This window comes from Cavia porcellus, unplaced genomic scaffold (assembly GCF_034190915.1).
Source record: "Cavia porcellus strain 051 isolate PalLab524CR breed Dunkin Hartley unplaced genomic scaffold, mCavPor4.1 scaffold_12, whole genome shotgun sequence".
Taxonomy (NCBI): domain Eukaryota; kingdom Metazoa; phylum Chordata; class Mammalia; order Rodentia; family Caviidae; genus Cavia; species Cavia porcellus.
The window spans coordinates 62,565,694-62,580,463 of record NW_026947495.1 but is presented as its reverse complement, the minus strand read 5'-3'; the positions used below and the strand labels follow the sequence as shown (position 1 = coordinate 62,580,463).

At 36.2% G+C, this 14,770-nt stretch overlaps 1 protein-coding gene across 1 annotated transcript in view; it reads left to right on the top strand.

The window, feature by feature from the left end:
• Positions 1 to 14,770, top strand: part of Atf2 (activating transcription factor 2) — an 80,177-nt gene that overhangs the window by 8,069 nt on the left and 57,338 nt on the right. Inside the window, exon 2 of the mRNA XM_003478579.5 lies at positions 6,460 to 6,557. The gene's annotated coding sequence lies outside the window, so the exon portion shown is untranslated. The remainder of the gene's footprint in view (positions 1 to 6,459; positions 6,558 to 14,770) is intronic.

Here is a 14,770-nt window from a genome sequence, read left to right as displayed (position 1 = left end):
CAGAAATTAGAGCATGCATATCTTTGGGAGGATGGGGTACTGTCATATTCTCTTGCAAATAAATTTGTTAAATAGTAGTTTTGATATTCCAAGTTGATTCTTTAAACAGTTGAAAAATATAATCTCTGACTTTTATAGATACGGACATAATGTTGTATTTGATAGTGTCCCTGGCTTTAGAAATAAACTTGAATTAACTCATCTTTAATAATCTGGAAATTTTCATTTTTTAATTTAAAATTTTTAAAAATCAAACTACTTCTATTCCTTCAACATACTTTTATTTCGATCCACTGTATTCTGTTTTAAAATATTTTATTGATTTATTGTGCTTTTTTGTAACAAATACAAGTTTTTCTCAAAAATTTTAAAAATTTCTTTATTTTCATGGATAGTGCATTTTTATTCTATTTTAAGTACTAGAAATCCAACTCAGGACTTTGTGCTTGCCAGACAGGTGCTTATGCCACTCATCTACATCCCCGGCCCCTGCATTTTTAGATATATTTCAACAATGGAAGCAGTCATCACATCACATTCATCACATTTTTTATATATAGTCTGAATTTAAAATATTCCTAAACACAGGAATTGCTAAAGCTATGTTTTGCCTTTAGCAGAAATACAAAACAGAAGAAGACATGAGGTTGAGAGTTAATGATGTCTTAATTAATCGAGACTTTTAAGACATTTTAAATTATACATTTGTTGGATGAAGTTTGTATAGCCTGGGACAGCACATTCAAACGAGTTTGGGAATGACTGAGACTATGGTTTTTGTTGGGTTTTGGTTGTTTGTTTGAAATGTGTGAGAATGAAGATTCAGAAAGTACTTAGATCCTTTTTAGGAAAATGAACAAAAAGGAAGTTGAAGATTTGGATGTGCAGGTATCCCTTAACCTTCTTGTGCATCTGATGATATATATCCCCATTTGAATGTTGTCATTTTGTAAGACTCTTCCACTCTTGCCTAGCTCCTGTACACTCAATAAGGACAAAAGCCAGCTTGTCTCTACCACCATTGTCGTTGAGTATGCTATACTCCTAGCTCATTTCTAAGAAAGGATTAATTTCTAACACTAATGCCTATTTTTTGCCTGTTTGCTAAAACATTATGTAGCTTTTACCAGGATACTTATCATTAGCAGTATTTATACCTTTCAGTGGAGAGTGAGCAGTGTTTATATCCACAGATTAGTTATATATCAAATATAAGAAATCAATAGCAGGTTATGATAGTGGTGGTAGAGATACCTTACATCTGTGCTGTGTTACCTGTATTTCCTGACTGACAAAAAACCCAACATCCACAACTTAGAAGAGAGATATTTGCCTTGCAGTTTCCTTTGAGGTTCAATCCATGATTGGCAGGCTGTAAGGCAGAAATAAAATGTTGAAAGGATGGAGGAAATCTGTTCACTCTGTGATATCCATGAAACAGAAAGAGAAGGGATGAGCTGGAGATAACGCCATTGCAGGTTTCAACTCTGTCCCATCCTCTTTGGCCACCCCCTCCTTCCAAACATAGGATACTTAGGGGACATCTTAATTTAACCTATAACATTTTGCCTCTAACCCCCAAAAGATTCATGCTCATCTCATTATGTAAAATCTAAATAGATTATTTCTAAAAGTCACCAAAGTCTTTAACAGCTCTAGTATTGCTGGTAAGTCCAAGTCCAGTCTGTCTGAGACACAGACTTATAGCTGTGAGCCCTTGTAAAAAGTAGAAAGTTAAGTACCTCCAGCATAAAATGGCACAGGAAAAACATTGCCATTCTAAAAGGGCAGAGTAGGGGGAGTTGATAGAAATTAGACCAAAGCAAGACCAAAACCCAACAGGGAAAACATTAAATCCATGTCCAGCACCTGGGGCAAGTTATGACAAGATAAGAGCTTCAAAGGACTTGGGCTCCTGTGATCTTGCTGTTTGTAGCCCACATGGCCTGTGGCTTTTGTCAGTAGATGTTCTACATTCCTGGCATCCCCAAGCTTTCTGGGGTCTCTCTCTACTGTACTTCTTACTTCATTCACAGCTTTATACACTGTGCTGTCAGGGTCCCACTGCCTCAGCTCACAGGCCTTCTGAAATCTGGGTGGAAGCCCTCTGTCACCCTATAAGTTTTTTTCATTTTGTTTAGCTAACAGAAAACACTGCATGGGTTGGTTATGTTTTGGTCTGCTACCAGTGAGAGCAGTAACTGGGCCCCCTTGGTTTGTGGCTGCTGGGCCCCCTTGGATTATGCCTGGATGGGTAATCTCTGAGTATCCTTGAATGAGGTAGGCTTCCTGGGGCTCTCTTCGAACGTTAAAGTTGTGTGCCCTTTTATACTCTTGAACCCTTAAGGATTGGGGTCCAGTCAGTTACCAAAATGCCTTTAGATCATCTTTTCTATTGTTCTTATGCAAAGTACTTGAAATTTTTTTTTTTCTAGTCTTTTCAGCAACTGTGTTCCCTTTTGCCCCAACTTTACATGTGCTTCCATTCTGGCAAAACTGCAAACTTTAAATCATTAAGCTCTGCCATTAACTCCTGATTTTCATTGTAAATCTGGCAGAAAGCAGCCAGTAGGATCCATGCCACAGCCTGGATTGGACATGTCTTGAAATTTCTTCTACCAGATCAGTTAGTTCAACACCTTTAAATTCAGCCAATTCATATAAAATATAGACAATTCCTTATTAGAATGAAACAGGCATAGACTCTAGTGCAGATTCCAATACAGTCCTGATTCCCATCAGAAACCTCATGAGTCTGCATTTACAATCCACATTCCTATCAATATTCTGATCTTGTGACTAGAATCTGACTAGAATCACCCATCAAGCTCTGCTTATAGCAACTTAGGCTGTCTCTAGCCTACTTCTGCATACTTTTCCAAACCCTCCCACAGACAAGTTCCAAAGGCTTTGGAACCACATGTACAGATACAGTCACACTAGTAACTCCATTGTTGGTAACAATTTTTTTGTATTAGCTTTCCTATTGCTAGGACAAAGTATTCAACACCAGCAACTAAGGAGTAGTTTTATTTTGGCTCAGAGTTCGTGGGTTCAGTCAGTGGTAGGTAGACTCCAAAACAGAAGCAGCATGGTCAAAGAACAGGTGGAGAAAGACTATTAACCACACGGCATCCAGGAAACCAAAAGAAAAGGGTAGGGGTAGTAAGGGACAAGGATACACCCTTACAGGTTTCACCCCGGTGACCCATGCTCCATATAACCAAGCCTCACTTGTGAACATGAGGCTTTTAGGAGACATTGTAGGATCTAATTGTAATATGTACCTTTTAAGTAAAAACACAAAAAACATTGTTTTTCAAAGTCCAAATCATTATTTCTACATTGCATGTATAAGTCTTATTATAAGGGCCAGGTATAATTGATTAATCTTGTCTTGTTTGAAGTGGCGGTAATACCAGTCTTTCTTACTGTTTTAAAATTTATTTTAAAGAGAATAAAACAAAAACAGTAAAAACAGTGAGAATAAGCAAGACAGTAAGAATCAACAATAGTTACTATATTCCACATAGTTATCCTCAAATAGTTGCTCAGTCTGCCAGATATACTCATGCAAAGTTAAACAATATAAGCCCTAAATTGTTTCCTTACCTTATTTGCTATTATTTCAGAAATTTCACATGTGTTGCTTCCAGTTTCTTCTATATATGTCTCCTGGACTTGTTCTGGATGAGATATAGGTATACAAAGTTAAACAATTCAAGCACTATTTTGTTTCTTTACTTCAGTTACTATCAGAAATTTCAAGTGTATGACTTCCAATTTATTTTGTGTCTGTTTCCTAGACTTGTTGCGACGGGTGGGCACTGGAGGTTCACAACTGCACCTTGCAGCTTAATCTTGACATTTCGGGTGGGCACTGGAGGTTCACAACTGCACCTTGCAGCTTCATCTTGACATTTTCCTGTGTGCCCTCAAATCAGCTGACTGCTGAGTCCCGGATGCTGCCCACCTTGTGGTGCAGGGGATTGGGCTAGGTACCTGGGTTCCTTCAATCCAAGATTCCTGGGGTAGTGAAGAGGCATGGTGTGGCAACTCACTGATGCTCCTTGGAGCATGGCCTCCTCTCTGGGCCCATGGTGGTAGGCTCCCCGGTGAACATGGCTTCTCTAGACCCTGTGGTGGATGACTCACCAGGGAACACAGCCACTTCTTGGGCCCACAGTGGCTGGTTCATGGGAAGCGTAGCCTGTTCGCTGGGCCTATGGCAGCTGGTTCATTGTGGGGTACAGCCTCTTTTTTGGGCCAAGGTGGCAAGCTCACCAGAGAGCCTGACTTCTTGGGCCATGGTAGTGGGCTCATGACTGGATGTGACTTCTTGGGTCTGCAGTGGTGGGCCTGGCTTTCTTATTTTTCCTGGATTCCTGGATTCTCTCTCTCCATGGGCTTTAGTCTCTCTCCAGATATTCCTGGGTCCAGGGGACACACTTCTCTCCTCTTCATGTTGCTGTATTCCAGTGTCTCGACACCAAATCTTGGAGAGGTTATTTCTCTGCTGCTTGCCATCTTTCTGGAAGTCCCCTCTTACTGTTTTTTAGGGTGTTAGTTATGATCATTTTGAGCAGCTTTTGAAATAACACAGATCTCTTTACAAATGGGAAAACATAAAGTTGTACTTACATAATGTAATTGTGACAGAAACTTACATAATGAAAATACTTCTGAAAGAGGAAATTAATGCATCCCTAACTAGAATACATGATTTACATTATCTCAAAGAGCCATTTGTTCCTTGAATTGCTACTCCCATTTATAGTCTCCGGTTCACATTACATAGCTCAGTATCATATTTGCATCCTATTTCCTATAAGAAACAGTTTGTATTTAAAAATGGAATTTTGCTGCTAGATTTGAAAGGAAGACTTTCTAGTTTTTGGTATTCACGTCAAAGTTTTAAAGATTAATGGTGTTTCAGCCAGTTTTACTCCCTTCTTTCTAATAGTTTGCAGTGGGGTTTATTTGTGGTCAGATAATGAGAGGTCAGTCCTGAGATAATAGTAGAGGAAAGTCTTTTCCTGTTGAATATTGTGCTTCAGAGATGATTATCTTTCACCAATACAACTGATAGTTGAACTTTCTTCAAGGTTGTTATTCAAACTCACAAAATGGGGCTGTGTAAGCTTTTCTGAGTTCTGTGGATTGCTTATGTGAGTTTATGCTCCCAAACTAAAATGATTCAGATTGTTTCAGTGCTCTTATATTGCTGTTCTGGTATGCTGATTTTTTCTTCTTCTGTCCTGTACAGATTAGCCTTTGATATAAAAGTTGGTCTTTTATCTGCCCCTAGGAAAACCTTCTTTTGAAAGATCGCTTCAGTAGACTGCCAAGGCATCCCTGAGGTATCCAGCCATCTTGCATTTTAGAATGAAGTAATTGTGACAGAAACAACTAGTTGTACACCTGTATTCATTTCCATTCATTGTCTTATTGATAAGAATTGCATTTTTGAAGTATACTATATAGTGAAATGTTTCTGGATCTCCCTGGAAGCTTTGCCCATGTGATTTAAGTTCTACCACATGGATGGAAATATTCTGTGATATTTCTGAAAAGTTTCCCTAAAGGGAAGCTATTACTCTTCTCCTTTTTTTTTTTTTTTTTTTTTTTTTTTTTTTGCTGCCTGATAATAGATGTGATGGCTTAAACTTGAGCAGTTGCTTTAAAACCAAGAAATAGAACCCACATGTTGAGGGCAACAGAGTCACAAAATAGGTCTCTTGGTTCCAGGGATCATGGTTCTGTGCTATCCTTGTTTGTGTGAGAGAATTAAAATTCTGAAAAAATTAAGACATAGTGTTTAAGTTTCGTGACATTAATGGCTGAACTCATGACTGCATGCTTGCCAGGATAGGCGCTTATGCTGCTAAGCTAAACCCCGGCCCAGTCCAAGTATTTTGAATAAGAACATAAATTTGGTCCCATACCAACAGAGTAACACTGACAAAAGAGAAACTATAAATCTCTATTTCAAAGAGTTTGATGTTTAGATTTAGTATTGCCATTTCATTTATTATCTATAATTTTCCCCCTTCAAGTTTATTATGATAAAAATTGGGTGTTTTTTTTTTTTTTTTTTTCCTTTACTATAATTTCATTTCCCTTTCACTCTTTAAACTCCTACACCTCTAATAATCTGCCAGGACTAATGAGAGGTGACAGGATACACAGTGTATTAGACTGTTGAGATTTTGGAAAAACTTTCTTTAGATCCACTAGAGATTGATTGAACCCGTACATGCAAGGCAAATACTCTACTATCCCTAGGCCAGAGAATTTTAAATTTGTGTTAGGTAATATAATGGAAGCCAAAAGTAAAGTATATCTTTTAAATATAAAGTAAACTTTTTAAAAAATCTCATAATGGAGTTAAACTGCACCAGATTATTTCTTCAGCTCCCACAAGATAATCAGTTCTTTTCTGCTTTTTCTTTTCTCTAGGAATACTGATGGAAACTTGAAAAGTACTGTTTACTTGATAACAGCCAGGGATTCCTAACAGCAGACACAATAAAACTCATGGCCCATTATCTAGAAAGGTAAGCAATTAATACAAAAGTGTTCTTTTTATTTTATTTTAATTTTTCATATATTACTGACTTCAGATATTTCCATACAGTAGTCCTCATGTTGCTAATGATTTACCATACTGATAGTGTTTAGTTTAAAATAGAATTCAGAAATATTTTTGGCAAAATGTTACAAATTTAAGATTGTACAAACTAATTAAAATCTCAAATTTATTTGGCTTATCTATCAATTAAATTTATTATCATGATTTCATGATCAAAAGTATTAATTAATTTGAAGTTATATAGTCCTTTAAGCATACCTTCTTCCAGTATCTACTGCATGCCAGCCACAGCATGGTGATGTTCGAGATATGTATAGTTTTGAAATGTAGCTTCAAAAAATGGAAAGAATATACTAGTTTAAACAAGTGGTCTGGCATGCAGAATCTTTTGAAACATGGTCCAATAATAGATTTTGTCAGATATATCAAGACACAGAAACAAAATGGCCTATGCTTTTGTGCATGAATCTGACGGTTGAAATCCAGAGAAACTATATAAATGCAATTATTCTTATTTTGATAAAAATTTGAAAATAATTGAAATGTACACATATTTAAAATTTTAAAAACTGAAGGAAAAATGAGTGGCAACTCTTAACAAATTTTTCTAATACACTTGATACCTGCTGTCATAGTTACTTTTATTGTTGCTTTGACAAAATACCCAGTACCCAGTGTTAAAGGAAGAAAGGTTTACTGTAGCTCACAGTTGTGTTGATTTTTGTTTTTGTTTTTTTGTTTCGGTTTTGACTTTTCTGAGACAGGGTCTTTCTGTGTAATGCAGGCTATCCTTGAGTTTGCTTCTGTAACCCAGACTGGCCTCAAACTTTTAACAATCCTCCTGCCTCAGCCTTCTGCATGCTTAGATTATAAGCATGCACCACTATGCACATCTAAGCTCACAGTTTGTAGAGTTTCAGATTATAGTGGGCTGGCTGTAAGACAGGGCAGCATAGTAGAGGGGAAACAGTTTGTGGCAGGCAGAAGGCAGTAAGCTACAAGGGACAAGGAGGAGCCCTTTTTCTGTCCCTTATATTTTATCCAGGCTACCTCTCCACATCCAGAATTATGCCAAACCAATCAGTGGACTAATTTAGCAATTAGTCCCTTGATCTTACATACTCTAGAGCCAATTACTTCTGAAAAGCCCCACTTAGGACTGTGTGAGGCTTTCTGAGGACATTAGATACAAGCCATAATACCTGCATTAAATAATTTTGAGCTACTTGGCTTCCTTGAATATTCAAGTTTATAACAGTAAGTATTCTATATATAGTGTAAATTCTAGGGAAAAAATTATGTCTGAATCATTGTCAGTGGAATCTAGCATGATTCCTACTCTTTTGTGTGTATATTCAGGAATTTATTAACTAAATGACTGAATAAATGAGATCTGGATTTAAGGATAGGGTAGTAGTGGATGATGGGAGATCAGCAGTGAAAAAGGGAAGGATGAATAGGAAGTGAGAGCATTCTAGACTGAAGGAGGGATCTGATTAAAAGCCTGTATAACTAGAGTCAGAGATTAAGCCATAGCATACGATTGGAGTAGGAAGCAGTGGTCATTCTGTGTGGGATCTATAAACAGTGAAAGGATTTGAGGCTTTATCATGAGAGTATTTTTCCTTATAACTGATCTTCTTTCCTCGAATTTAACTAGCATTACTTGAGTTCAGACCATCATCTTTTGAACTGAGCATATCTTATGTTGATTTTCTTAGGCATAGTTTTATTCTCTCTTATCTAGCCTCCTCACTTGTACAGTAATGTTATCAAACTAAAAATCTGAAATTTCTTGTAGTAGCATGAGGCAAACATTTTCTTTTAAGAAGCTTTGATAGTAAATAGTTCAAGTTTGATAGTAAATAGTTTGTGAGAACATTACTCTACTGCATATTCTTTGTCCACTCCCTTCTCCCTCCACTATTTAAAAAATGTTAGAAACGGGGCTGGGGATTTAGCTCAGCGGCATAAGTGCCTGCCTTGCAAGCAGGCAGTTGTGAGTTCGATCCCTGGTACCGATAAAAAGGAAAAAGACCAAAAAAAAAAAAAAAAAAAAATCAAAAATGTTAGAAACTTTCATAGTTCACCCAATAAGGCCATAGTTTATATTCTTGGTTTTGGAGAAGGGGAGGATAGTATGGTAGTGTTGGGGCAAGAATAGAACATAGACCCCTTATCATGGTATTAAAAACCCTTTGACATTTACTTTCTTCTCTGGCCTGTGCAGCAGACATCGGGTCTGAGAGAGTTGCACAACTGTACTCTACTGTACATGTCAACATGCTATCTCTTCTGGATAAAATAACATCCCTAACTTGCTGATGTTTTTCCTTTGAAAAGATTGAACTCGGGCATTATTTCTTCAGTACCCTACGTAGTGGGTTCCAGAATGGGGTGGAGGGTCAGTCTAAGGTTTTTAGGGACTCTCAGGGATCCCATTCTGTCACAGATATTATTTTCCTTTTCTTTGACTTCATAGTTTTTCATCTCTTTCTGTGCCTACTCCATTCTGACTTTCAGTAATTCTTTATCAGGATAAATATTACCGTAAAAGTCCCTTAATACTAAGTCATTTTGATTTACTGGTGCCCATCTACTAAGCTGATTTTTTTCCCACTTTTTACAAATTTCCTGAAGATGTGATCTGTTCGGTCAGGTGTGCCCCCTGGTTCACCTGAGGCAGGTTTGTCAAGGTTATGGATATATAGGATTACCCTATAGTGACCACTTCACATAAGCATATCAGGTTCTCTTAAGAGGGGATTATGAGTGCTGAAGAGAGATGACCAACTCCTACCTACTCATGTTCCCATAGTATCTGTATTTTACTGTGTGTGTATGTATGTATATGAAACCTGTTATTTTTCACTTGTCTTCCCTTGTTAGTCCCTTGTTATCTTGTTTTTAACATGATATCTAATATAAAATAGGGAGTCAAGATGTTTTTCATATAAATTTCACGAAATAAGCAATTTGTGTTGGAAATGTTTAAGAATGGTTTATATTGTGTGTAATATTTAGTACTATCTACATTTTAGAAATTTGGTTTTAGGTTTAAGGGCATGATTGAAAGGTAAGTGCTTATACAATTTATAGCTCTGTAACCAAACTAAATAGAAGATCAGTCACATTCACATTTTAGAATCTAGGAATTTTTCAGCTTATTAGAGAGTTACCATTTACATTTCATTTGCCAGCAGTTTTCTATGAGGTGACTTTTAATAGAGATATGGGAAAAGCAAATTATCAGTTAATTTGATTGGATGATAGAATTCAAAATGGCATGAAAATACACATTCCACAGCCTAAAAGATCTTCTATTTTCCTTAACAGATTTAATCCAGGTTGCGTATCTTACAAATGGGAACTAAGTAACTAATAGGCTAAATAATTGTCTAGTATCAGCTTCTTGAGTCTTTAGTTAGATTTGTAAATTATTCTAATGCAGTATAATTCTATTTACTATTAATCTTATAATATAGAATGTAGTTCTTCGATGTATCGAAATAATATGAAAATTATGACCCAAAAAGAAGCAGAGAATTGTTTAAGAATCAATATATTTTACCACTTTTTTTTTTCAGGATGACTCCTGAAAGTTACAGGATGGAAACTATACAATGCTTATACAGTGAATTTTTATAGTGCGTATAGTTATGTACCGTTTAAAGTCCTCTTAAGTTTTTCCCTTTTTTTTTGTTGTTGTTGAGAACTTAAAAGTAAAGAAAAAAATTGAAAGTAGTTCCATGGTTTTGTCTTGATTTTAACAACTTGGATGCTTTAGAAGATAATAGACCAGCTGTTTTTAGTTTACCTCAATTTGGAGTATTGCATATTATCAGGGGCATGTGACTTTGATTTTCCTTATTTCTAGTACTGTTATATTGGATTACTTGATTAAGGTGATGTTTGCCAAGTTTTTGTGCTACAGATAATTCTTTTTGTCCTTAATAATTAAATTTTATCTTATAGGCAGACATTTTGAAATGATGTAAACATTTTGTGCCTTAACAAAATTTCAGTTAATCTTTTACTGATCATGAAACCCTATTTTATTCAAAATATGATCCACTGCTGTCTTTATTTATTTTGATTCTCAAATTGTGCCAGCTTTGGCTACTTTCAGTTCCATATCTGCAACTCTTTCCTTATTTTCAGCCATGAGCTATTCAAGACCTGTCCTGCATGTTTCTCTGCCCCAGACCTGGTGTCAGCTAATTCTTTAAGCAGCCCAGATCTCTTTTGGTGGAGATGTGGGATCGTACATGCATTTACTGCTATTGAAGTACCAGTGTTACCAGGCCTTTGCTATAGACACAGCTAAAGAAATTAATGTACAGTACATGCTTATGTGTATTACACATATTAATACCTTTATTTCTATATCTTGATGTCTATCTTGAGAGCCACAAGTTCATGTCATTATCTACAGAACTCATCTAATAATTGACACACCCTATATGTCTAATTCCCGTCCCCTGTACTTTGAATTCACTTTCATTCAGCTTATCCTTGACATATTTATTCATTTGATCTGTCTTCATGTGTATATGTAATGACACCTGTTTCTCTTTCTTTTCACATCAAATAGATGTGTTACTGCTTTGCCCCTAACACTGTACACTGGACTAGTGCCATTCCTATCCCTTACCTTATGTGGATGGATGTCTCCTCGGCCCATTAGAACCTTGATGTCTCATATTGGAATCCTTCCCCTGTACAGAGACCTTTCATCCAATTCTGGCTGTTGTATCACATGCAGGACTGACCCCTTTAAGCCCAGTCCCCATTCTCATTCCCTACCTCTACCGCCATGGCTGTCTTTCTCATCCCATGCAAGCTCAGAGAGACGTTCTTCACTGAGCAGGCCCCTCCAGCCTGTCTTGAGCTACCTCCCATGCAGATACTCTTGCGCTTGTTTGTTGAAGGCTTGGCTGTTACTAATTTTAATTTAGAAGAATTGTTTTGCAAGTTAGTTTCTCCTACTGTCTTCTATTCATCTTTCCTTACAGTATTTTTATCTTTACAATTTTTTCTTTATTGCCATTTTGTTTATATGTGATTCCATTTGATAATGGATCTTTTCGATAACTCCAAGTTCTAAAAGTCTTTCTACAATTATTTCTTTAAATGATTTATACAAATTTATGTAGAATCGGTGGGCATCAAATGGCAATATACAACAACTGGTGTAACACCCCGTGTGTCAGGAAATGTATTTGGCTCATTTTTGACCTTGAATAAATCAGTTCACACTTTCAGACCCCACTCTTTTCTTTTGGAGAGTGAACAGTTAAGACTAGATTAGGAATGCAATAAGGTACATAATCAAATGTCCATGTCATTCAAAAACAACTGTGGGCTGGCAGCATAGCTTACTGATAGAGCAATTGCCTAAGCATTGCACCATGCCCTGCATTTGATCACCAGCACAACAAAAAAAGGAAGAGCCTATGGTCTATGTTCAAGAGAGAATTTGGATGTATGTATGTGTGTGTGTGTGTGTGTGTGTGTGTGTGTGTGTTTGTGACAGGGTCTCACTACATAGCTCAGGCAGGCCTCAAACTCATGGCAATCCTTCTGCCTCAGCCTCCTCAATGCTGGGATTATAGGGTTGCACCACCATACCCAGCTAAGAGGGCAAATTTTGATCTAATATTTATTTAAAGCGGGAAAAGGAGACAGTTTACTAAAAATGATAAGTACCTTTTATATGTAGAAGTACAGCCTTAGTTGGTGTGTCAGAATATACAACCTTTTCTTTCTTTCTTTTTTTTTTTGAGATAAGGTCTTGCTGTGCAGTTCATGTTAGTTTTGAACTCACTGTATATAGGCCAGGCTGCCTTGAACTTGCAGTGATCCTCCTGCCTCAGCTTCACAAGTGCTGGGATTGCAGACGTGCACCACCACACGTGGCTCTAAAAATAAGCAACTTTAAAAGTAGTTTAAAAAAAAAAAAAAAAACTAGGACTATAGGTTCTATTTGACCTAGCTGTTCCCCTTCTTGGTATCTTCCTAAAATAATTAAAAACATAGTACCACAGGGATATATGCACACCTATGTTTACAACGCACAGTTTGTAATAGCCAAATCTTGTAAACAACCCAAATGCCCATCAACTGGTGAGTAGATGAAGAAGATGTGGTTTTTTTATGCAATGGAGTACAACTCTTTTATAAAGAAGGATAAGCTTGAGCCATTTCTAGATAAATGGGTGTACTTTGAGACCATACTTTTAAGTCAAATTGCACATGTGTAAATACTGCATTGTTTCTCTGGTATGAGAAACCAAAAGTGTAAATAAGGACCACAGTGTATATAGATATTGTGAAATAGGAAAAAAAAAGTGTTCACATGCAGAGGGGAATGAAGGAGGGAGGAAAGGGAAAGGAAAGAAGGGAAAAAGGTAAAAAAAAATTGAGAGAAGGAAAACATGGAAACAAAGCTTTTGTAAATGGGATGGGAAACAACTTATATCATGTATAGGTACAAATTCCTCTATGATGAATGTGATCACTATGTGTAAGTTGTACCAATAAAATGATTTAAAACATGAAATGTTCATCAAAAAGATAGGGTTTTTTGTTTGTTTTTTGGGGGTTTCTTTTTTACTACTATTTTTTTTTTTTTAATCAGTGCCGAGGATCGAACTCATGACCATGCTCTTGCAAGGCAGGCCGCTGAGCTAAATAAAGTTTTACAATAATATCCACTGTTTCATAAGTGTTGGGAAATGAGATCTTTTTGTACTAGTAAAGTAGAAATCAGTATTCATATATGGAGGGCAGTTTAGTGATAAGCCTTCACTTTGCACATCAAGTTGTATACAAAGACTTGTCCCAAATGTGTTCATTACTGATTGAAAGTCCATTGATAAAATTAGTTAGATATGCCCTGTTCATATGTATAAACACTATATAGCCGTTGAAAATGATGCATAAATTGTAATACTGCTTTTAGTATTTTTTTAAGGTTATATGTCTCAATACATTGACAAGACTAGGTTGTGTAGTTCTAGATATTAGTTATCCCTGAATGGTTATATTCTGATAACTCTTTTTTTTCCTCTCTTTTATGTTATTCTGGGAGCAAATTTAAAGTTCCTTACAATGTTTTAGTTCAATAGGAGTAATTTAGTTTATATTATTATAAAAGAACAAGTTATCTCCTTAAGAACTCAAAACTTCAGCTTGAATTTTTTAAAAATTATTGGTCATTTGCATATTTATACATGGAATAACTTTGGAAAACTGGAAAAAGAACAGCTTTACTTTTGTACTATTTCTGCAACAGAAAATTGAGCAAGTGACCTGAATTCATAGGATATCTTTTATCCCTAAATTAAAATAACTAATGCCTCTTTCCTTTATAATTTTCAGGGTTTTACTCTTCTCCATTTATTTTTCCTCCCACCTCTTTAGTCTAATCTTAGGACCAATAGTTTATTTATTTTTTGGGTACTGGGGATCTAACTCATGACCTTGTGCTTGCCACGCAGGCACTTATACTGCTGAGCTAAACCCCAGCCCTGAAATGATATATATAGCGTATATATGTTTTTGTGGTATCCTTTCTATAAGAACCAGGTGACCAGGTATAATTATAAAGTGTCAAAAAAATCTTCACGCTGAATTAGATTTTCAAGAAAATGTCAGGGTCACAGTATTAATCCACTGCATTAGAAAAGATAGATAGTAAGTTGCTATTTGAAGCCTGAGTTTTTGTAACCCTAGTGTGGAGTTTTTGTAGGGTAGGAAATGAAAGATCCAGTTCATGCTGATATGGGGCAAGGAGTAAGTGACTTTCACTCAATTAACAGATACCATTTATGAATAGTCAGTAGCCATTAGTCTTTAATTTCATGTAACTGTAACAGGTTATTTCATGAACTTTCTTAAAAGAAATTGAGATAGGCTTCTTAGAATACCTTTTTAAGATGTAGTTGACCTGTGATAAATTGTACATACTTAAAGCATGCAATTTGATGTTTTGATTTACATATGTACTTCTATTAAAATCATCACCACAATCAAGAGGATATATTTATTACCTAAGAAGGTCCCATTCTAATCTTCCCTTCCCATTCTTCTCACTCTTGATCTGCTTTCTGTCACTCTCAATAATTCGTATTTTCTAAAATTTGTATTTGCTATTATTCTAAATTGAATCATATT